The sequence below is a fragment of the Myotis lucifugus genome, unplaced genomic scaffold, assembly GCF_000147115.1.
Source record: "Myotis lucifugus unplaced genomic scaffold, Myoluc2.0 scaffold_88, whole genome shotgun sequence".
In the NCBI taxonomy this organism is placed as follows: Eukaryota; Metazoa; Chordata; class Mammalia; order Chiroptera; family Vespertilionidae; genus Myotis; species Myotis lucifugus.
In genome coordinates this window covers 2,077,276-2,102,665 of record NW_005871136.1, presented here as the reverse complement: position 1 = coordinate 2,102,665, position 25,390 = coordinate 2,077,276, and the positions used below count along the sequence as shown (strand labels likewise).

The window sequence follows — 25,390 nt, the reverse complement described above, 5'->3', positions numbered from 1 at the left end:
CCTGTGGGCCGGGGAGCAGGGGAGGGACAGACGAGAGGAGGGAGGTTTTGCACCCCCAGAACAGGAAAGGCCAACTGTGCAAGGCCAACTGTGCAAGGACATGCTCACTGACTTGGAGGAGAAGTTGCTGCTGCTGCTTTTACTGACCAAGGTTCTAGTTTGGAAAGTTCAGAGAAAAGCCCCTGAGGTCCGGGGAGCACTGTCCCGTTTTACAAGCAGGAAAACCGAGGGGCAAATCCTTAAAACGTGCCCCTGCCGCCTGGCACCGTGAAACAGAGGTGGATCCCGAGTTCCCTTCTCCGCCCCCACCCCTCCAGCAGCCTTGCTTGTGACTCAGCTGGCTCCAGACGGAAGACGTGTAGGTGCGAACATGCACGTGATGTTTCTAGGAAGAACCTGCCAGGCGCAATGGGCCGACGCCCCCTCCGGCAGCATGGATGTCACCCCGTCTGGAGGGAGCCCCGTTACCACTGGCTGGGTGCTGTCTGCTGTCAAGGATCTTAGCAGCAAACCGAGACGGCAGCTGGGCTCGGCCAGCCCCCGTTCCCACCTGCCTCTCCGTTATTAGTTGCTACCCGAGCAGCTGTCCTTCAGCCCTGGGGCTTTTCCGTTTCCGACTCCAAAGTGCCACTGAGCTGAATTTGCCCTCTGAGACCACACGTCCCTGGAGAGGGGGGCATCGGATCACCCGCTGCTGCTCTGCTCCTGTGGCAAGGACATGACAGAGCATTTCTTCCACCCAGTGCTGCTCCTACAGCAACTCAGAGCCCAGTCTGCAAATCCCAGGCAAGCCCCCCTCCCCCGCCGCCCTGCACCTCCTGCCTGGAGAACACTTGGCTGCTTCTCCACCCACCATCTCATTCATACCCCGCAGATGAAGGTTTTGGCTGGGTTTGGTCCCACCCCACCCCCCAAACCCTCATCTTCCCATTCTCTTTTCATTTCTTGATTCTTGACTGCACAGTGAGCCAACAGCTCCCCCTCGGGAAAAGATGGGGAAGGCAGGTTTCCCAGAAGCCTTGGGAGAAATAACTTTTTGGAAGAATGTGCCATGTTTTGTTTAAAGCACACGTGCACACACACTCCCCACCTCTCCGTTCATAACCTCAAACTCCGCGATGACAAAGCTCTGTGCGCCTGAGAACAGACACATTGATTTCAAGCTAAGATAACGACACTGAACCAAACCGAACAGCAGATGGATGGGACTTCCCCGCCAGGCTTAGCTGGCACACAGGTGAGAATCCGGGTGGCTCTTCTTAAGATGCGCCTGATTGACAGCTCAGGCCAGAAAGGTTGGCAGGCCTGAAGGGGCGGGAGGGTTAACAGCCCGATTGTAAAATCGATGTCATAAATGCTTGGTAAGTTACAGGAACATGCGGGAAGGGGAGGCCACGATTGATAAAGGAGAACAGCTTTGATGCTTCACCAGGGACTTGTGTATCGACAGCAAAGCCAATCTCCTCTCCAGCCGGGGCTGGGCCAGCGAAACCTGCCAGCGTTTACCAATTAATTGGTGGGCTTTTCTTGCTGTTCTCTTCCTCCTCCTCCTCCTTCTCCTCCTCCTCCCCAACTCACCCACTTAAAAGGGGTTGGGACTTTTGAAAACTCACCTAAGTTTGTTTTCTATTTCCAAGCAAATGTCAAGAATGACACTGTGGCCACCCCTGAAAGACAGACGACCCCCTGGGTGGTGACACTGGCCCCTGGAGGGACACGTGGGAGACTACTTATGCGCAGGGACCGACAGCCCAGCCAGGCATCCACGGGAGAGAAGGATCCCACTCTGAGGTCGAAGCTGCCTGCCCTGGGCTTGCTGTCCATGCACACCGGCCATGGCAGGCAGAACCTTTCACAGCCTCGCTGAGCAAAGTGTGGATCAGGGAGCAGCAGAATCGCCTTCACCAGGGCGCTGGGAGGAGCACTCTCAGCCCTGCCACAGGCCAGGGTCCGCACGTTGCACATGGTCTTTGGAGGGTGCACATCATTCAAGTCTGATTCACCCTCTGCTCCACCGGACTGCCAACTCCCCGCTCTGTCCCTGTACGGCCAGGGGGCCAGGCGGGGTCAGGCCAGGACTTCCCCACCGGTCCCTGGGAATGAGGGGACGGGGTGGACAAGGGGGGACCAGAACGCAGAGATGAAGAAACCGCTTATGCTTCCCAGTCCTTCAGCTCAAGGGCCTCGGGCCGTCCACCACTCTCCCGCCCGTCCCTCTCGCTCTGTTTATCAGCCAGTCAATAAGAAAAAGGTAGTTCTTACTTAAGGAGGCAGAAGTCAACTCGGCAGGTCGATCAGCACTCTGTCTGTAAACACGGTTTCCCGTAAAATCAATGATCTTCAGTTACAGAGGGCGGCCTGGGAACCTGGCGGGTCCCCGCGCTCACAGGCAGCCCCGCAGCAGCCTCTGCTCAGGCCCTACCCCGGCTCTGCGCCCCCTTCCTCATCCTTCACTCACCAGGGCCAGCTCACACATCACAGACCCTCAGCCCTTCCTGCAGCCTGCTTCTCTTCAGCCACCTACACCCCCAAATTCCCCTCAAATACAGACGCGTCCTACTCATGCCCACCTAGCGTGCTCCACGTGGGTGGTGTGTGTGTGGTTTTAAGAATTCAGTTACTCTTCAGGAGAGCACATCTCTCCAGCAGGGGTGCAGGGGAACGAGAGGTGTGGTCGAGGGTGCTGGGCTCGCTCTGCTGAGCTAACCTGCCATTTGAGAAGTCACCCTGTAAGGAAAGCTTCGACACCTTTATCAAGGCCCCCGGACACTTGCGCCTCTTACAATTAGTTTCCTTGGAACCTACCTCTAAAGCTCCCTGCATCTTCCCAAATATCACTCTTTGTTTTGAAGACACTGTTTAAAATGTTAAAAACTCCACCATGTCACCCCAAGGCCCCCCATTAACAAAGTCATCCATCTCCCTCTTTCAACTGAGAAGATGTGGCGTGACAGTCTTATCACATTCCTTTAAGGAGGCAGGGCTGAGGCCAATGCAACAGTTACAGGGAAGCTGGGGAGGGGGGGTTGAGGAAGGGGAGGGGACTCCCGCTGTTGCTCTCAGAGAATTAAACATGAACGTCGCACTGTGCAATTTTAAATTGTTAATTAGCACAGGGTTAATTAGGCGGTCCTTTCACAAGAGGTTGTTTGGCAGAAAACCAAGAAAGGAAACAAAGGGGACCAAAAGGAAAAGAAAGAGAGAAGTGAGACAGCGAGAAACTGTTGCCTCAGTGAATAACCCAGCAGCTTCGCCAGAGAGAAGGAAGCCAGCGGGCAAGGATGCCACTTCCCTGAGCTCAGCTGGAGCGGCCTCCACTGGCTGCCTTCCTGGAGGTGACTTCGCAGGAGATACCAAAAGCCTCAAGAATGCACATGCCCTTTGACTCAGCAACTCCCCCGTTCTAGGAAACAACCCAAGATACCAGAGAGACAGATTATTCATCACAACATTTATAACATAAAAGAAATCTGGTGAAATGAGGGACTCTCTAAGTTACAGTGCATAGAGCTCCATAGGATGTTATAAATACTAGAGGCCTGGTGCACAAATTCATTCACGGGTGGGGTCCCTCGGCCTCTCCGGGATTGGGGGCGATTGGGGCTGGCCTGGGGGAGGGACCGTGGGAGGTTGGATGGCTGCAGAAGGTTGGCTGTGGGAGTGCACTGACCACCAGGGGGCAGCTCCTGTATTGAGCATCTGCCCCCTGGTGGTCAGTGCTTGTCAATAGCGACCGGTCGTTTGGTTGACTAGTCATAATGGTTGCTTAGGCATATATACTCAAGTGAGGAGTAACAAAACAAACAAAATATATATAAAATTTTTTGAAGAAGTTATTTAAGGGTGTGGGAAAATGATCACCCGGGATGCTAAGTGAACAAAGCATATATAGGGCTGCATATGGAAATACATGAGATTTATATCAAAAACTAGGGGATGAGGTAATAGGCGACTTCATTTCTTCTTTATTTCCCAAAGATTTTTGAAATTAAAACCATCATAAGAGAAGCCATCCCTTCTTGAATTAGGGATCATGTAAAGGCCGGGCCTGAAGGTACAGCACCACCTTGATGCTCAGAACCACTCCTTGAGACAAATTCTATTTTTATCCCCATTTTAAAGATGGGAAAACTGAGGTTGCCCCAAGTTACGCAGCCTGAGTAACAAAACCATACACAGTCTGGCTGCGTGGAGTCTGTGTTCTTGGCCGCTGTACCATGTTCTTCTTTAACGTCTATTTCTCAAAGAGAACTCCAGAATGTCCTTACATCTGACATTCACACCCAGTCTTTATGGACCCAGGGACTGCTCTGAGAGCACGGGATAGCAGAATGGCTATGTGAAAGGACATTGCCAACTCATACAGAACCCTTCTTGCTTGGTAATGCTGAGGGGAAGAAAGTTCAAAATGGCTTCTGTACTTGGATATCTTCACACAGGAGAGAGAGGGTCAAGCTGCTGCAACAAACTGTATGGTAGGCCCATTATCCTCACGTTTTTTAAGAAAAAAAAAGGGGGACAGATTCCAGACACCATAAATCAAAAAGTGCACTGGGCCCTAGCCTGTTTGGCTCAGTGGATAGAGCATCAGCCCTGAGATTGAAGGGTCCCAGGTTCGATTCCCGTTAAGGGCACGCACCTCGATTCCAGGCTCAATCCCCAGCCCTGGTCGGGATGCATGCAGGAGGCAACCGATCAATGTGTCTCTCTCACGTTGATGTTTCTCTCTCTCTGTCTCTCCCCCTCCCTTCCACTCTGTCTAAAAGTCAATGGAAAAATTTCCTCAAGTGAGGACTAACAAAACAAACAAAAAAGCATTCATTCATTCACACATTCACTCAATATTTACTGTGCACCTATCATGTGTCCGATGCTAGGGAATCAAAGTTAAACAGGTCACAATCTACATTCTTGTGAGGGAGAGATGGCCAACAAACAAATATAACATTAAGGGGTGAAAAACACGCAGAATAATATAAAGCAAGAAAAGGGGGAAGAGTGATGTATGTGTACATCATTTTGGATAAAGTAATAATATTAGATTTAAAAGGTATGTTATAGATTATATATTGCAAGCTCCTCATAGTTTGAGAACAGATTCAAGAGTTGCTGAATAGGATCTAGAAAAAAAAGATAGTCCTGAGGAATTAGCAATTAAACTGAAATATAGCTTCGCTCGGACTCAATGATCTGAGAAATGCAGCAGAGAGTACTGTTTGATTTTAATAAGCTATTCCAGAGTTTATGATTTCTTTGTATCCAGGATAGCAAAATGTCTTTCAGAAAAAAAACACAAAACAAAACTCTAGCTGAACGTTATAGCTAGTGGGTGCCACTGCCCGAGGTCAGTGGGCTAGTGACAGGCCTCAAGCTTCTGTCTTGTCCCTGGTTCCCTTCATGCAAATCAACAAATTGAGGGGCAAGAGCAAGCACACCCGCCAATCTGCAAAGTCCATAAAGCTAAGAGGACTAACTAATATGATAAATGGTGGACTTAAGATTAAAAACAAAAACCAAACAAAAGAACTCAACAAGTTGGGACAAGGCTCAAAGGAACAGGATGAAATTTTGAAAGGCTACATAGGAAGCCCTGTATTACATTCAGGCAGTGAGACCAACAGAGGATGGAAAGGCTTCAATTAACAGGAATTCGTGCTAAAACGGCCTGGCAGCATCACTTTACTATAAATCCTGTGCCCGCCCAAAGCTGACATGGCAGTCAAAGAGGCAAACGCAACCTCTGGCCACGGGAGTACACTATTCCTGCCGAAACTCCACAGGCCTGCAGCCCCGTCATTGTCTCTGTCTGCACGAAGGACGCGGTGATCCACTCGGGGGGGATCTGGTAAGAGGGGTCCCGACAAACGAACCTGAGTGTGGTCAGGACGGCCGACCAGGAACAGAGCAGGAGTGTGGGAAAGAGGGGTCCCATTGCCCCGTAAGACAACTCTGCTCCACCCTATGAAGGCCTGCCTGCCGCCTACAAGGAGGATTGGTTACTGGTCTTCTACCTAGCTTCAGGGTTTAACTAGGGGTGATGAGGGCAATTTATTAGGAATTAGAGTTCAGTTCAATGGAAGTGAGAATCTTTCTCAAGATTATCAAAGTCCCCCAATGGAAGGCTGCCTCTGGTGAAAGACCGCAATCCCTGGGTTTCGTGGATTTCGGGAAGCGGGGGTGGGGGGAGAGCGGGGGGCTTTGGCTGTGGCCAGGAAGTGCCATCAGGCAGCCTCTCAGGTCCTCGAAAAGGTGAAGATTCTTTTCATTCCTGGGTTATCAGTCCGGTGACTCAATCAGCTTTAACCTCCTCCCCTGCGGTCACACAGTAATGTGGCACCGGGCGACACACCGCCGTCCTGGGGTTATCACACTCCTGTGATTACCGCTGGCTGGTCTCTGCCGCTGGGCTGTGATGTCTCAGTCATCTCTGTGTCCTCCACATCCAAGATGGACTAGGTGCTTCCCGAAACTCTGAGGGAGCTTCCGGCACTGGGAGAAGTGATAACACTTGGAGAAGAAAAATTAGGATCCCCGAACGCGATCTGTTTCTTTTTCTCTCAGTTGAAGAAATGCCTGGTGTGACCCTCCGGAGCCAAATGGAATCAGGCTCCTTGGAGAAATGGACAATTCCTGGGTTGGGGCAGACAGAGTGCAAGATGCGCCTGGGGCATCTTCCTTTTTTCTTTTAAAGGTTTTTATTGATTTTTGAGAGAATGGAAGGGAGAGGGAGAGAGAAATATCAATGTGAGAGCAAAACACTGATCCAGCTGTTTGCTGCATGTCCCCTACCAGGGATCGAGCCCACATCCCAGGCGTGTGCCCACAATGGGAATCGAACTGGCAACCCTTTGGTGCACAGGGCGACACCCAACCAACCGAGCCACACCGGCCAGGGCTGGAGCATCTTCTTGAGATAGAACACAAGGATGTGCTCTGAGGATGATCAGAACGTGTCAAAAGAACAGAGGAACAGGTTAAATGGGGCTCCCACTGCTGGAAGGTGGTGCAATTGGAGCAAGAAAATAAAATGAGAGTAAAGGATCACAACCCAATGCACAAAATAAAAACCCATATCTCCATACTTTTATAAGTTCTCTTAGGGGATAAATCCAAGTAACAAATGCAGATGGAATTATGGAGTTAGAAAATCACCATTTGGTAACTACCTATTATAACCCATCTTGGAAAAAACTGAGGGATACCAAAACGGATGGATAAAAGTTTGAGGATATTTACAAAGTCTCAAAGCATCTCCACCAAACACACACTAATCACGGAAGGGACAACAGTAAGTGTGCAGCAGAGAAACCTGGCACCTTACACACATGATCGAGTTCTCATCACCCGGAGTGAGACAAACAGACATTCTGTGCCTTCGGAGAGGAACACAACATCCCCTCCCCGATATTCCTGCCAGAAATGCAAACCCTGGATCTGATCCGAGGGGACATTACGCAAACCCCAGTGAGGACAGCCTACAGAGTGCCCTACGCTCTTCAGGAAGGTGAGTGTCGGGAAACAGGACTGCCTCCGAGTGCAGGAGGCTGACGAGATGCGGCCAAGGAGCCAGCAGACTCCCAGTCAGGTCTATAGGTCTGATCATCGTAGTCTGTGAATGTTAATGTCCTAATTTTGATAACTGCAGTGTGGTTATACAAAAAGAGTCCTTGTTTTTCCTTTTTTCTTTTAAAGGTTTTTATTGATTTTTGAGAGAATGGAAGGGATAGGGAGAGAGAAATATCAATGTGAGAGCAAAACACTGATCCAGCTGTTTGCTGCATGTCCCCTACCAGGGATCGAGCCCTGGTATATTTAGAGGTGAAGGGGCATGACATCTCTATTTTCAACTGGTTTAGGAAAAAACTGTGTGTGTGTGTGTGTGTGTGTGTTACATATAGACAGACAGCTAGAAATATGAAAATATGTTAACATGGGAGGGGTCTTGACCAAGGGTATATGAGAATTCTTTGTTCTCTTATAATTTTTCCGTACAGCAAAAGAAAAAAAAGAAATTGTCCCGTGTTAAGAACTCTACATATTGAGCCTTCAAAGACGTATGACCAGCCAGCCCACCTGGCCCCCATGTCCTGTCTTCACATGAAATCCATGGCTGGCCCAGCTTCATGAAGGGAGGGAGGCTGGCCAGGGAGGCATAGACAAGAGCAGAAAACTGGTCTTCCTTCTTCCAGCCAAGAGGTTCTACACAGAGTTCGAGATGGCCTTTCTGATGTGAGTAGAATTTCAAGTAACACAACACTGAAAGGCATTCACCCAAGTCACCCGTAATCTGACTCAGATTTCCCTAACCTGGTGAAAGCAGTTCTAAAGGTAAGGACAAGTTCAGCCACCATAGAAAAGTGGAACCCCAACAGCCCACAGAGGGTGAGCATTGCTCACTCTGGGCTAAAACATTTGAGAGAAAAATCCACAACAATGACTAAACCATCCCTACCTCCAAAACAAAAAAAAAGGCAACCCAGATTCTCAGATAAGCAGATACCTCATTCAAGGGGCAGAGAAAGAATGCCCTCATCTGTTAGCCTGGAATCCACTGAAGAACCATGTCCAATTCCGTTCTGGGCTCTGTACAATGACTGTATTTGTGTATTGACTGCTGCGTACTAGTCAATAAGTGTTAAATCATAAGCAGGTGAGATTCCACCCACCTTGGTAGCAATTTCCCAGGAGCCTGAGGATTCATCCCGTAACGAAGGCAAGGCCGGAGAGCACACGCGTGCGTGAACGGGCCCCTGGTGCTGCAGGAGGCCTGCTGCCCGGAAGGCCCAGAGAATCGTCAGGCCCTGGGCTCCATGTTTGCTAATAAGTGCATCTGTGCTCTTTCCAGCGTGACCATAAATCAACCTGGAAGCGGAAAGTGCTAGCTCAGTCCCTTCTGCGGGAATCCACCAGCACCACAATGCTCTGGCTGCAGCGGAGCCGTGAGGGGCAGAGGAGGGAGATGAGGCCAGGAGGAGAGGCCCTGGAACCCGGGCTGTGGGTGTTGGAAGAGAGGAGCTGGTATTTAGGGGAATCGGATGTTTTACTATCTATGCAGGTACAGCCACAGTTCCACAACGACCAAAGCCAGGGATACGATAATAAAAAGCAAAACGACACGCTATTCCTTAGACTCCTTGTTCTAAAAAAGGATCTGGGGCAACTGAACCAGCTATGCGAGTGTTTGTATCCCAACACTTAGGTGCTTATTTAAGCATCCACTCTGAGGCCTTCATGCTGAAGACAGAAGACCAGCATCCTTCGCCCATCCATGGCCTGAATGGTTCTCTCCTGACCTGGATTTAATCACCATAAAGCACTGGTCCCCCTCGCAGATTTGATACAGCACCTCCTTTCACCAAACACAGTACCTCTAACTGCCCTGCTGCACTGACCCCGCCCCTCCTGGCTGACACGCGCATAGCTCAGTCAACCCCCCTGCGTTCATCACTTGGTGCTTCCCCGACTGAACTGGGGAAGCGCCGAGTTCACACCTGCCCACACTAACTGTAACTGACGACTTCAGTGCTTCCTTTGCCAGCGCCCACCACTCTCATGTCCTCCAATTTCCTCGACATCCCTCTCACTTCTGATCTCTCCATTCATGCCATTGGGTGGCCGAGCCTACGCTAGATGGTGGGAAAACGTGCCATCTGGCCCCTTACAGTTTCAATCTGGCATCTCATGATGTTAAATTTACTTTAAACAATTTCCCCTAATTAAAGTACTATGAACTCATTTTTTAAAATGGATATGTGCAGAAAATTCAACAGCTAAAATAAAAATCATCTATAATTCCACCAGCCAGGAAGCCACTGATAGGTAGGTAGATTTTGATTTTTTTTCCTCTGCCCGTCGTCTATAGTTACAGATCTTCTTCACCAACCTCAGACCACACTGCTTCTTATGCGGACTGCCCTTTTAACTTATTTTAGCAAGAAAGTTTTCCCCTGACGTTCAATATTCTTTACAAGTTAGAATTAATGGCTGCATAGATACTGCATCCTATGGACACAGCATAATTCCTCCAGTAAATTCTATTAGTGGATTTGGGCAATTCCTAATATTTTGCAGTGAAAGCTGCAATAAACCCTCATAAGTCTTTATAAGTATATAATTAGCAAAATAACTAATAAAATGTAAGTAGCAGTTCCATTACTACCCACTTATTCGGGCCAGGCATGCTTCTAAGCACTTTTAAATATACATGATTTCATTTGACCCTCAAAACAGCCCATTTTACAGATGAGGAAGTTGAGGCCTAAAGGGTTAAGTATCTTATACAAGTCACATATTAGGTAAGTCAGCCTTTTCAACCAGTAAGCCTTGCTACTAAAACCTAGGCTCTTACTGGTGATGTTCCTAGCTTTTGAGCCAGTAGAATTGCTGGCCCAGAAGCGAGGAAACACTTAAGGGCTCTAGCATATGCCAAACAGTCCTCTAGGAAAGCCCTTCCAACTCATGCTCACACTGGCACATGAGCAGCAATTTTCCTGCATCTTCATCAATAGTGGGTATTATTTTGTTTTTGTTTTTTAAAGTGTCTATTTGGCAGGCAAGAAATCACATCTCATTTTAACTCATGTTTTGCTCGTAAGAGAGAATCCATCTGCAAATAGTGGTTGGCAGTTTGTATTTCTTTTGTGAATTTCCTGCTACGTCTACAGCAGGCGAGTGCTGTCCTTGCCTTGAGGATTAATAGAAGGGCTTTATAGGACTTCACTGGTGGCCCCTCACCCGATTCTCTACCGTGCTCCACAAACCCTCGAGCTCAGAGAGGACAGTCTGACCTGCTAACGTTGCTGGTTCAGACCACATCTCTTGTCTACCCTCGGATCCCCACTCATTTAACCACGTGGACACTTCCTCCACACCTCTCTCCCGAAGCCAGGTGAATGTACCCTCCTCTCTGTTTACAGAGAGCTATCCTGCACCCACAGTTCTCACGCTTGCTGTGCAGTGGAGCCGGCTGTGGGGCTTAGTCAAGGTATGAAGTTCCAGGCTCTGCCCTAGACTCCAGGATCGGGTCGCCAGAGGAAAGGGCTGGACACTGCTGAAGGCCCTACGTCTCCGAGGCCACTGAGGCCCATTGTGGCCCCTGGCTTTCCCCCTCTGTCATCTTCATCAATGTTCCCCCGTCTGAACTGCTGACCCTAACACCTTGGCATCTCTTTCCCCCTTCACTGCGCTGACCTGACTTCCTGGCTCTCTTTCCATCTCTCCGAAATTTATACTGTCTGCCCTCTCCCTGATCCTCCAGTTCTCTATGGATGCGCTTTCCCACTTGTTTGATAGCATTCCCTGTTACTTTAACCCCCAGAAATTCCTCCTCTCCGTTCTCCTATCATCATACTTCCCCCCCGCCCCCCGGCTCTCTGCTCTTATCTCTGTCCATCGACTACCTTAACTACTTCTGTGGTTTCAATTACTGAAATTATGAGTTGACTCCCAACACAAAATGTTCCATTCCTGACTTATCGCCTGAGTATGTGTCTCATACTTTCCATAGACCACAAGATATCTGTAAGTGGCTATAGCTCTCCATCTCTCAACACTCGGCATGGCTCAGCTTGTCCAAATGGAACTGCCCTTCGCTGACCGCCTGGTCTCTCCAGATGGAACTCTTGGTACCATCTTTGATTTCAGAAAACAGAAAGGGAAGGTCAGTCAAGATTCCCAACGCCATGCTCTGCAGGTGCCTTTCCCAGGCAAGAACCAACTGCTGAAACAGTCCAACCTACACTCTTCGGAAGGTTTGACACTAAAAGCTACCCCCCTACACACACTACTCCTCAATCACTTCTCTCTCAAGCAGGAGGATCACCCCCCGCCCCATAATCTCCACATTCTTACACACTCTTGTCTTGGTTCCTGCAGCCCCAGGCCCTTTCTTTCTCTTCCTCAACATTTATCCAAGCCTTGGACATCCTTTAAGAAGCGCAAGCTCAAGATCCACATAGGCAGTAATATCCCGGCTATCACTCAAGCCCCCCCCCCCACCTTTCTCCTCTCTGCACTCCTACAGTAATGGTCACCTCACCGTCACTAGAACAATCTCTCCTTGTTTCACTTCCTTTGCTTTTATCTCCACAAACGTGACTGGAAGCTACCAGAGGGCAAAAATCAGCTTGTATTTCTGTTCATCTCCTAGCACATGCTGAGCGTGCAGTATGGACAAAAAGACTTAATGGCACACTTTTCTCTGTCTACCAGACATCTTCCATCACATTCCTGGGAGTGTGCTGATCTCAACGTTACATACAATCGATCACCAAAGACCCAACCATCCTAATTTGGAGGCTTGGGTATGATTCCAGAGTATATCAGTATTTTGTGGTTTACGGCATTAGTTGTATTATTCCCTGCTCCAAAATTATGGAGGGCCTGAAGTCTACAATATTGACCGACCCCTGTTCAGCCATCCTAAATAGCTGGTCAATGACACAAAAATCCAGGAAGCCACACAAATCCTAACATACCATTCTGTTGAGGGGGAAAGAGGGAACCAGGTCCCAAACCATATACAAGTGGACCTCGGGGTTTCTGCCTCATGGAAAGGATTATGAAGCCACCATACTCGTTGGCTGAATAGGCCAATGAGTTTATGAGGCTTCCTGGATTCTTATTTTTAGGCAGTTCTTAGCAAAACTTATAATTTGAATAGTACGAGTAATTGTTATAGTTCAAGGCTGCACACACCTGAGAGAGACTGAACTGGGGAAATTTTACTTATTTATTTGCACTTGTTTCTGAAATGCAGGTAGACGCAGCCATGGGCCTTAAGCTTTCCTGCACACAGATCTGACCCACCTGAGCACCAATGAATAACCTCTTACAGCTGTTTTTCTCCTGGTCCTGGGGCAGCATGTGGGGACACCATCTAACTTTCCCGGGGAGAGAAAAGCCAGTGCTCCGTGATAACCAGCTCCACCACCTGCGGTTCACAGGCCAGGTGACAGGTGGCCTTGGGGAAGGAAAGTCTCCTTCAACTGGCACCTCCAACATGACTCTTTGAAAAAGGAGTGTCTTTTCCTCCCAGCAGGAAGAACGCCACACAGTGGGCTCGCCATGGGCAGTGCTGGCACAGGGCTCCGGAATTGGCACCAGGACAAAACAAACAAGGGTTGCCCTTGGAAGGCTCATAAACGGGGCAACACACACACACACACACACACACACACACACACACACACACACGGCCTCTCACAGCAAGTTCCTCAGATCTTCCCTGGCTCGTTAGCATAAACAGCTTTTCACGCAGCAGGGGGCCAGAGGCACCACTAAACTAAGCAGGACCAGGAGCTGTAAGGCCCACCCTGCAGAGGCCAAACCACCCCCTCCAGGTTTCCCCTGTGCCTCAGGAGGGGCATGCCCAGCCGGGTGCCCCCAGGTACCCCTCCAGGTTGTTTACCAAGGGTCCCCCCAACTTCCTATTTGGAGGGCACACTAGACGATGATTCCATCACCGAGCCTCCTCATCAGCTTCATTTGACAAAACTGAAGATTGAGAACATATTTCCTGTGGGGTAGTCCTCAAATCCTAGTGGCCTAAGGAGCTACTACAAACTTCAACTCCCTTCCTCACGGTCACGTGGGACGAGACAGCCATCAGGACCTTGGAGGCCTTCGAGACAGACTGGAGAGGGTGCAGGTTCTGCCCCTTTCAAATTCCAAACCTAACACCCAGCTGGGTGGTGGGTGGGTGGTGGGCTAAGTAAAACTTAATCATGGGTCCTCTTCTTCGCAGCCCCTTCTCCGTCCCACATGGTAATTAGGACGCCCATTACTTGCACTGTTACTTTTCATCAAGAAAAACAGATCGAGACATATTTACTACTGGCCACTTCAAAGAGTGGCCCTAGGAATTCGGCAAAACAACAGAGGAAATGTTCTTCTTCCAGTAGAAGGGTCCAAGACTTTGCACTCCTTTAACCTTCCGGAAGCCACCCGAAGAACCGAGTGACTGTGGGCAATAATTACACCCCCAGGAACCCAGCAAAAATGGCTCAGATGGTCTTTCTCTTCTTGCTGCTTTGGGGTCAATAGCTACTGCGGAGACTCACCAGGGCCACGTTAAATAGTACTCGGATTAATTACGCCTGCGAGTCTCTTCTCCAAGCACTGCTAAGACAGAACAATTGAGTTTGGGAACGAGTGTGGTTACATATTTTTCCTTAATGGCTTCCTGAACACCCTGGTTAGGAGTGATCCCTGGGGGGGAATTGCCAGTTCAAGTCATAAAATGTGATCAATGTAGATCAAGACCCTGTGCTAAGTGTCTGAGATGAGAGAGGAGAAACGTACTTGTGCAAACACACAAACCTATGAAAAATGCATGTTAACCTAAAGAACTTCAGCTTCCCTTCCCAAGGGGCCCTCTCTCTCCTTCTGCCCCCTCCCCCAAACTCTGTGCATCCCACTACAACTTTAGTCCAGCAGAGCTAATCCTGGACAGCGCCTGGACAAGAGAACGAGGTGGGAACTGTTCCCGAGGCTCCAAGCGGTTCCCACGCTAAGCCACACTAAAGACTGGGGGACTCCAACCTGGCCAGTTAATGGGGCTAACTCCTTAGGCCACAATAATAAAGAGGCTATCGGGGTCCTGGCCCCACTGGACTTGGTTTTAAGCTCCTGTGCATCATGCTTAGCCCAAAGTCACTGGTTGCTCTAATGATGTTCATTCACTCACCCCAGTATTTATTGAAGGCCTACAATGCACACAGTACCCTCTACCAACACAGACTCCTGCTAGCTTGGTCTCGTCAGAGCCCAGACAGGCATAAGAGCTGGATGGCAACGCTCAGGGCGCTGGTAGGACAGACTGCACTTTACGTGGCCACTGAATTATCCAGGCTACTGCTCCCCTCACTCCAGTCTTATTCTCTCCTGCCAGAATCTGTCCTTCTATCAACCAGATATGGTCAGTGATGACCTCTGACGTCCACTGCATTTAGAAACAGTTCAGCTATTGCGACACATGGTCTGGCAGGTTGAGCAATTGCCCTGAAACCCTATAGCACTGAGGACACAGTGGCCCCCACACTTGGGATCATCCTACCATATCCTCTAGCCGTGCTAATCCCTCTCAGAGTCTCGGCCTCAATCCACATGGGAGTCACCAATTAAAGGAACATTAGGGTTGTTTGAGACTGACCATTTCCCGACAGCTCAGGATTTTCACCCCTGGGACACGGGGCGGGCTGTCCCTCTAATAACCTACGAGGAACTGCCAGGCCATGGAAGCGCGGGCCTACACACAGCACGTCTTCTCGTGTGATGCTGCCGGGAGACCATAGGATTTGCTTTCCACTGGCTCCTCTCAGGTGGTCCAACAGCTTTCCCACAGCCTCCCCTGTCCTTTGTACTCCCCATCCTGGTGTCTCGGGCCTCTGTTCCTCTTTTAGGCTGGACCCAGTGATGTGACAGGCTCACACACGTAGCTGCAGAATGTTCTGGAAGCAGTGTCCAACCTCCCCAAGTCTTATCAAGGAGGTGCCGGGGTTGGCGTGTGGCCACCTTCGCTGCACTCCACGGGGAGGTGGCTAGCCCAAACAATGCCCTTTCTCAGAGCCTCATACTTACGACACGGTACTGGGAGTTACGGGGAATAATGCGGCAGGAGGGCGGGGCGGGGGGGGGGGTCCTGTTGTTAATGGACTGATAGTTGAAGCATAAAGTCTAAGAATTAAAACAAACCAGCTCTGAGAAGTCTATTCACCAAACTTAACTTGGCTTTGCGTGGTCTCCCCCTCCCCCGCCCTCCTACCCCCAACCATCTGGCTCTTTGTCACAGGTCAGTGGGAGAAGCTGGAATTTCTATCATTCATTTGGTGTCTACCTTCAGGGACTCGGAAGAAAAACAAATGCCACCCAACGTGTGCCTATCACACAGTACTTCTACTGACCCCAAAAGTAGGGCAGGAGAGAAACCCGTGCACAATTTTAAACCATCCACACACAGGGCTGGTGGGAGTTCAGGGGAAGGGGCGGGGGGGCGGGAATGGGGAAGAAAAGGACTGGGGATTTTCTTGCCCCCTTTTTTTTTTTTTTAAGAGAATCTTTCCTAAGCATTCACTGCCCAGCCCTTTCTGTCTCCGGGATGGAAAGTGTTACTCAGCTGCAAGGCCTCTTGCTAATTGTGGGTTTTTATTTTTATTTCCTATTACCCTCTCGCACGCCTGATGAGATTATTTTACCGGAACTGACACAGCTGGAAGCAGCAGGCATACGTGGAGCCTCTGAGGAGGTGATGCAATTTCATTTTCATTGATCAGAAATCAGCAGGGCAGTAAGTGATGGGAAATTCCATTAGAAGAAAACTTGCCAGCCGTGAGCCTCAACTTCCTTGCCACACCCAGACCCTCCCACCTCACCTAGGAGCCTGGCCTTCCTCTGGACTAAGTCTGCAAGGAGCGCAGAGGATGGGAAGCTCCAGTCCTCACCTGGACAATGGGAGGATAAATGCTGGCTGGGAGGGGATCTAACTAGGAGAGGAACTCCAACAGGGCCCCTCACCCCACAAGGGCCCCTCACCTCTTCTCCATGGATTACAGAGAGGTTTTCCGGGGACTCAGAATGGGAGGCCTGAAAACCAAGCCCCTCAAAACCAATGCTTAAAGGATCCCTTTTCAAGTGTCAGCAAACAGGAAAAGAGGAAGCCGATAAGCAATAGTCTCAAATGTTCCCCAACCACTCTTTTTCTTAAAATATATTTTATTGATTTCAGAGAGGAAGGAGGAGGGAAAGAGAAACGACGAGAGAGAATCACTGATTGGCTGCTTCCTGCACACCCCACACCGGGGATCGAGCTGCAACCTGGGCATGTGTCCTGACCGGGAATCGAACCCATGACTCTTGGTTCATGTGTCGACGCTCATCCCCTGAGCCACACCAGCCTGGCCTCCAACCACTCTTAGAGAGGATCCTAAGGGCACCATTTTCTGAGTGCCTACTGTGTGCCAGGCATGAACTCTGATTCTCCCTAACGTGCCAGGATGACTACCCCTCCCTCTCCCCCACAGTAGAGGAGGCAGAGGTCCTGGGAGGCGGGGAGGGAGCCAGCTGGGACCCAGCCTTACCGAGGACTAGCAAGTCTCTCAGAAACAGCAAAGGGAGACTGAGTCAAAGTCAAGGAGAGACCTGTTCCCTCACGGAGTCGTGAGAAAAGATGAAGACACCCACTTTTTTCCAGATAGAGCAAAGGACAGATTCTGATTTATCCACCCTCCATCATCCTAAACAGCCCAACAGCGCTCCTCATGCCTGAGGCTGGAATCAAAGGGGAGCTCTTCGAATTGGGTAGAATGACTATTGGTTTAACAGTTAAGGTCCCCCCCACCCCATCCTTTCACAACTGTTTGCCCAGCAAATATTGCTTCATTCACCAAAGGCCTAGGCAGAGGGGGTGGGGTGGAGACAAAACAGCCAGGAGCTACTCAAAATGACAAATTCTACAAAAATAAAAATGAAAACATCACCAGGCAGGTGGCTCACCATACTTCCTCTGGCTGCTTTGCCACATAAAAGGCAAATCAGGGAAGAACCAGGCCTCAGGCACAAAATGAACAGTGCTACAAACACAGCTCTTCACCGCTCGAATGGCAAATATGTCAAACCAAAGTCTATCCGGAAGCTTTTATTGAGCATCTAATCTGTGGCGCAAACACAGCAGAGGATGCCTGGTCTCCATGAGCTTACAGACTGGGTCACCTAAGAATACCCAGCACACAGCCATTTATTTATATTCCTTACAAGAATAAAATACTACATCAGAGCATGAATTGAGGCCAGGGCAAAAGAAGAAAGAAAAGTAAAGAGTGGAGAAAAACTTGAGCCAAAAATGCATACAATAATAACCTATATATTGAGCCATAAATTAGACTCTAAGCTTAGAGTCCAGAAGGAAAACACAATAACTTCGTTTTAAGCACAGATTCACAGTGTCCAAGAGAAAAAGAACAAGCCAATGGCTCAGGGTTATGTCGTTCCAGTAAAGTCTCAATTGCAAAAATTGGGATAAGGACTGAAAGCAAGTGGTGTCTGCAACCCGGTGTCGCTGACCCCTTTGAGGAGGTCACAGTGAGAATGCGTGGGTTTGAAGCCCTTCAGTCTCACTGCCTCTCTTGCTGGACAAGAATAATGACCCCAGAGGATGCTGATGGTCTGCCCAAGGTCAGACAGCTGGTCAGGGGCAGAGCTAGCAAGAGGACATGGGTATCTTCACACCACACTAACAGTGCTTTTTCTACCACCTATCGCTACTTACCAATAGCCTTCATAATCCATGGGCTGGTTGGGCCGGGGGAGGGGGGGTCGACCGGGGGGAAGCACACATGGAAGCTGAAATGGGGAGGCAAGGGGTTGTTCTAGACCAGCCGTGGGCAAACTACGGCCCGCGTGCCGGATCCGGCCCGTTTGAAATGAATAAAACTAAAAAAAAAAAGACCGTACCCTTTTATGTAATGATGTTTACTTTGAATTTATATTAGTTCACACAAACACTCCATCCATGCTTTTGTTCCGGCCCTCCGGTCCAGTTTAAGAACCCATTGTGGCCCTCGAGTCAAAAAGTTTGCCCACCCCTGTTCTAGACTAAGAGCCTAGGAATCAAACAACTAAATGCACTATGTAGACCTCATCTGGATACCAGACCTAACAAACCAACTGCCAAAAGCCATTCTGGGGACAATCAGATAAGTCTGAATGGCAATTTGGGATTCAGTGATGTTAAGAATTTGTTAATTTTCTTATATAAAGATAATTTTATCACATAGGAAAATGATGAAGTATCATGATGTCCTTGATTGGCTTTAAATCAAAGCCAATGAACAGAAAGATTAAATAAATCTGACAAAAAGTGAATTGTTAACGTCTAGGTGATGGGGTCTCTCATATTATCCTATTTTTACATAATAAATGTTTCTTAAAAAAAATGAAAGCCTTGTCTTTACCCAGTTCAGAAGAATTTTCTGAAAAGAGACCAGCACTGGTCAGAGTCAAACTTCTCAGCCTTGGGTTGACATACTCGTGACAAGTTACCCCTTTTTACATAGAATTACACATTCTCCTTTGTCTAGAGCTGAAGGGCCTCCTAAGAGTCCTTTAGGTCCCAGCTACCTCTTTAAAACGCACCATCTGCTGACTCCACCCCTAACTCCTACCCTTAGGAGGTACCGAGCAGTACCACACTGCTAACACCAAGAAGAATCATGCTCTTGACACATTTATACGTGGGAACGATCACTACCATTAATGCGCAAAAATGAGCCCAATGTAACAACCTAAGATTATATAACAGCTTGATACAGAGCTAGGAGCCAAACCCTGGTTAAGAAAAACACACCCATTGATAAGTCAAAATCCTCCACTTGTTGATTTAATGGGTCAAACAATAATTTAAAACACTTTTAGTGACTTTTACAAAATAAGGCGATGTTTCCCAACCACTGTTTTTGAGCTGATTGTCGTTCAGCTCAGTAGGAATGTTTCCTAAGTGACGGGGATTGCTTTGAAAAGTTGGAACTGGGCTGGTTCTCTTGTGCTCATTTGCAAGTGGGACGGCCCAATGGTAAGAGGGCTTCTTGCCACATGTGGGCCCACACACGCCCATCAGCACGCTGTGGCTCCTGGAAAACTCTTTGCAATAAACATTTTCATAGTGGCCTTAGCGTTTGACCCAAGGAAAAGTCCCACCCAACGCCAACCTTCCCAGGAACAAATAACGAAGGTCCTTCAATGTATACAGTGGTTTACACGTTTCAAACACTTGTATTAATAGGCAGAATAGGACTCATCATTCAGATTTTACAGGTTTAAAAAGATTCATCAAACATAAGAGTGACTACTATGAGTCACTCTTTCCCAACGTCGCCAGCTGGTTAGTAGCTGATCAGGGACCAGGAATGGGACTCTGGGCTTCCACTCCAGTGTTCTTTTCTCTACAAAGGCATCTCTTTCCTAAAGAGAATCTACCTTTGCAAACCCTTCAAAATCACACCTCATCGTCTAAATGCGTATGAAAAAAATCTGAGTATGCCAAAGACCCCAAAAATATGTTTCACTGCTCACACTTAAAAGCATAGTTATAAATAACACCAAATACCAAGAACTTGACGGAAGACAGTTAAGTCTGAAAGTTTTACATAGAGCAGTGTGTGGCAGGAAAAGCACATAGTAAGGCACCTATTGCTAAAGCAAAACCCTCTGGCCATAACACAATGTAAGACATGAGCGGGCAGGGTAAAACGCCCTCTAAGTGTCCTCTACTGTGCAGAGGACACTGCCACTCACACTGGTTTGAACACAGCTCAAAAGCTATTTGCGAAAAGAAGAAAGTAAATCACTGTGAAGGTCTAGGAGCTCCACATGAATGAGGTCATACTTTGAAGAGTTAATACCAACACAGAGCTCAAGTTAAGACCAGTGGGGTAAAGCGAAGGGTGATTTTGGCCACAGCATTAGTGCATCATGACTCAGCGTGCACAAATCTAAATAAAACCAAAAACTGGGGAACTGGCTTCACTCCCATCATTAATGTTACTTATTCCATGGGTCTGAGCAGTCTAGTCTACACTCTCCCATCACAGTGGAACCCTGTGAGCTCCAGTCCCCATCATGATGGAAAACAATGGAACTTTGGTCAACTTAAGAACTACCGCCCACACTCTGAGTCTAGTTAATTTATCTAAGTGATGTTTTTAGGAAGAACGTTCTGTCTAAAACTTTCCAATCTGTGGAACCAAGCTGGTTTGGGCAGAGGGAGAAAGAGGACAGAAGTGGGTGGGACCAGAATACAAGACAGTGACGGGGACCCCTTGACATCCCAGTCGGAGGGAGGGTGACCGAGGAGGATGGGGTCAGTCAGGAGGGAAGGCTTGCTGACGCATGGCCCTGTGCAGACTCTCCAACCCTGAGGAGAGGACACTCCCATCGGCTTTCCCTTCGGAAGGAGAGATCCACCATCACTCCCTGGGGCCCTCCCCGCACCCGCGCAGGTCTGTCTACTCACTGGCATCTGCAGGCTCAGCCCTGCTCATCAAGCCTGTGACTCAATACAAGGCCAAGTCTTGCTCTTACTAGCCTAGGCCTCACCAGATGGAGCCTACAGCCTTACATCTTGCTGTCCAGACTCTGTGGCCTGGCTTCTTGACCCTCTCATCTATAGACTCTTACCCTGTTGGGGCTTGTATCCCATGGCCAGGAATCCCATACACCTGTGACCCGTTGCACTTCTCCAAGCTCAGTCTGTGGCACTTGCCTTCATCACATACCTACTAGCCTCCTCCCTATCTGATAAACTTCCACTCCTGGCTCCTCTGGGGCAGCCACGAGGGACCAGGAAGCCACAGGCTGCAGCCTGGCAAGAAGGATAGGAAAGTGGCAGCTGCCAGCACAACTCACTCTCCTTCTAGTCCAGCTACTGTCTCCTTCTCCCTTTCCACGCCCCCCCCCCCTCCTTTTCCTTTCCCCCACTCCCCAGTGACTCCATAAAACTCATCAATGGTTAAAAACTAACTATAGACCATGGTAGCTGGCTTCCCATTAGAGGTCCTTGCCACTCAGGTTGAACAGCATCTGTGCTGTTGGGTCTGCAATGCTGAAGACCCCATGACAGACTTCACTAAAAGGGCGCCAGGGGGGTTAAGCCACTGGATATGTGTGCAACCTCACCCCCACCCCCAACTTCACATATTCATGTGCATACACACCTATATTTCTCATTTAAAACAAAACAAAAGAGGGCAGTTAAAAGAGGAAAAAAAAACATAGAAAGTCAACACACCACCACCACCACCCCTACTGCTGGCAAGATCTCATCCTGCAAGTTTCTCAATGACTGTCACTACTATCTAATCCCTGACTACTGGTTGGTCTGGGGAGTCCCTCAGTGCTCCCTAGAGCAGAGTGTCCTCGTTGCCTTTGTTTCATCAGGAGAAAAGGGGAATGTAAACAGCAACCAGACCAGAGGCAGGGCAGCCAGTGAGAGTGATAGAATCTACAGCGGCACCACCATCTATCTCCAGCATTCCCTCCCCTCAGGATGGGCCATTTCACTTCAGGCACTGGCTGGGCCAGAAGAACCTGAATCCGGGAACTCGATGTCCCTGAATAAGTGGTTTCTCTCTAAAAGTAAAATGTGGATCGTAAAACTAATGCTTGAAGAGTCCCAGGAATGCCTGTTGCATAAGGGCGTTAAGCGCGGCATCCACCACTCAACTCCACACATGTCCGTTTCCCCCGGGGAGGGTGGAGGTGGAGCTGAGAAGAACACTGGACAGAGCCCAGGCACGGAAGAATCAGAATTTTCCCTCTTAACGTTCAAATTCCTGAGTCACAGTTGAAACCCCGCTGCTGTAATTGTTTTATACACTGTCTCCACAAAGGGAAGGGAAAAAAAAGCCTTTAAAAAGTTGCATTAGCTTCCAGATTCCCTGTTTAAAACCCTTTCTTCTGCTGGGTGTCTTGAGATAAAAGCTGTGCTTGACTCTCTGGCCAGCTCAAATCCCAGCGCTTGCCTGGGCTGGGACCAGAACAGTCTCCCATCCAACCATGGGAGACTCGAGCCCGCGGCAGAGCAGGGGTTAATGGAAGCTGACCGCAGCACAGTTGTTAAGGTAATCAATACCACTGAGATACTAAAGCAGCATAAGCCGCAATATTGATTGCCAAGCAGATGATAAAACTGTTTATTATGATAATTGCAGGGTCCCTGCAAGATGCTCCCAGCGCTTCCTAAAGCTGTTTACAAAACTAATAAAGATTTGCCATTTCAAGGTCTTCCATTTCAACTATCCTCCCACCCCCAAACTCCCACCCCTGGCCCCCCACCGAAAAGCAGACCTGACCCTCCAGGCTACTGACATGTCCCTCCCTGGGACAGCAACAGCGCCCGTCCAGGGTGCATCATCACCCCCAGGACCTCTGAGGAAAGGGCTGTCCTTCAACACCCTCTCCCTGCCTCCCACTCCAGGAAAGGGAGGCCGGAAGCGCAGCCGACTAGACACTCAGGGCGTTGAGACTTCCTCCTTGGAGCCCACCATGTGATAATTATGGGGTTTTATTGATGGAGGGGGCTGAGGGCTACTTGGGCTGACATCCATTTGTTGTAACACATTTGAAAAACCACACCACCATGGTTTGTAATTAAAACTTCTCTGGAGAACTTGGTGGCCATGGACTGAACGTGGTCAAGCATTTCCACCGACACCGCTCCATGGTGACTTTGGCTGCTACACTGGGCTCATGTCTTGCGTTCTATCATGCCCAATGCACCAGCTCAATTTTGTTAACAGTGGAAAATAACTCCTTCCTGGTCACCAACACAGCCATCTATCTGCCTTGAGACCCAAGTCTTTGAATGAACAGCACTGTTCACGACGACGGTGATATTTTCAAGATGAACCGGATGAATGTAGAGATTTTTCTCAATAAGAGGTAGGCATCACTTAGGTAGCATTATGTTCTTCAAACTGCTCAAGGGAAAATCCATTGGGTCTGAGAATGGTAAGTACAGTAGCTTCGGGACTGCAAACCATGCAAACATACTGAAAGCGTGTTTGCAGAGTATACGGGAGGGGAAAAGGGAACCCAAGTTCTGAGAGCCAAGTAGCCATTCCATTAGTAATCAGAAGGCAAAGCCCCCATCCCTCACTCAACCCTCCATCGCTCTGGCTCAATCCACGGCAACCAATAGGATTTCACCCATAATAGAATTCGACGGGACTTGGCCTTCAAAACCACATTTGCAACTTTGGGGGAGCTACTCTGAAAATTGATGGGCCAAAGAAAGACGCTTTGGAGACAGCTCCCCCCCACCCACACACACACCCCGAGCCCCATCAAAGCATGGAGAAATCGTTAACCAATGCCCCTTGCACCACCACCTCAGTTTAGGGAGCAGAGTCCCTGCCCTCCCACCGCTCCCCCCTTTCAGCTGCACCAGGCAGCCCTGGAGGTCACTGCCCTCAGAGCCCGCCTGTACACGTGGGTTAATTCTGTGGACCCGTAGAGACACGCAGCTCCTCTGCAGACACCTGTCTGCTCTTCCTACTCCCAATCGCTCAGAAATCAGGAGACTGGAGCCAGTTTTTTATGGAGTGGGATCCCCTTGCCAAAGACCTTGCCATGAACTCCCAGACACCACAGCGTGACTGGAAGGCATGCGCTGAGATTCCTTTAACCTGGGTACCTGCTCTCACAGGAACTACCTGGCAACCAGGAACAGCCAGAGGAAAGCTGAAGCTTCCCCACTGCTGCATCTCACGAGCAGCACACGCCTCGGCAAAGTGGCAGACGACATACGATCACCAGCAACAAAACTGCCAGCTGCAAGCCCACAGGGTCCACATTCCCAAACACACCCCTGGACCTGGTACCAAGACAGAATTGAATATTAAGCGTGACTAATTCTGCTGGTACCTTTTAACCGACCTACACATACACGCTGTACTCTCAACAATAACTTCAACCAAACATATACCCTCGGAATGACATGGTCCACACTTGGAAGCCCACCCACACTGGCCGGGCAAGCCTGCCTAAGTGCTAAGAACCATTTAGGAGCATTGTAAACCATTAGGGCCATTAGCTCTAATTTGACCTCAACAAAATAAATCAACCCGCTAGGAACAAATTTAGAAGCTTTCCAAAGTCAAGTTCTCAAACCCTGAAAGCACAAGCACGAGCCATGGCTGGGAACACGTGCCCAGCGTCCACGCTCCTCTCGCACGCCTACCTTCTCTGCAGCCCACGGAAGACGGCATGCTCGGCCTGGGCCGGGCCTGTGGCTCCGTCTCTGTCCACTGGGTCAGGAAGCTGTGACTGCGGAGAGGCGGTATGCAAGCCAGAACCCATCTGCCATCGCTGCTTAAGGGAGTCACTCTTCTCCTTCCTCTGCGTTCACATCACATACAATTTCCCATCTGAACTGCTCTTCATGTCCTCTTTCAAAACATGTGGACATTCCGATTTACTTTCAAGATATCCTGATTGGCTTTTAACTCTGCTGATTCTCAGCTCTGGGTCAGAGTTCGCCCAGCCTTCACATCTTTAAATGAGCAGGTATCACATAGGATAAGAACTATGGTCACCCCACCTTAATACATGTGCCGACACAATGGATAATTTCCTTAACTAAACTTATAACGATTGGCATACACTCCAAATTTCAATGGAAGAATCGCCCTGATAATTACTGCATTTAAAAAAAATACTGGTGGCCTCGCTTTGACAAAGAAGCAGGAAGTGAAATAAACTCTGACACCATCCAATCCCTCCAGCCATAGGAGAAGAAAGCAAAGAACGCAAGTACCAGAGAAGCAGGCAGTCCACATGCAGAAGCCAACACCCCTTCAGCTGCTTGAGTGATAAAAACCTACTGTGTCATGATTTCACG

The 25,390-nt window shown here is 49.0% G+C and overlaps 1 protein-coding gene across 5 annotated transcripts in view; it reads right to left on the bottom strand.

Annotated features, from left to right (window-relative positions):
* ZFHX3 (zinc finger homeobox 3) overlaps positions 1-24,853 on the bottom strand; it is a 180,705-nt gene extending 155,852 nt beyond the window's left edge. For all 5 annotated transcript variants that reach the window (XR_002829864.1, XR_002829865.1, XM_023756008.1 and 2 more), the window contains exon 1: positions 24,731-24,853. The gene's annotated coding sequence lies outside the window, so the exon portion shown is untranslated. The remainder of the gene's footprint in view (positions 1-24,730) is intronic.
* Positions 24,854-25,390: the final 537 nt, after the last annotated feature.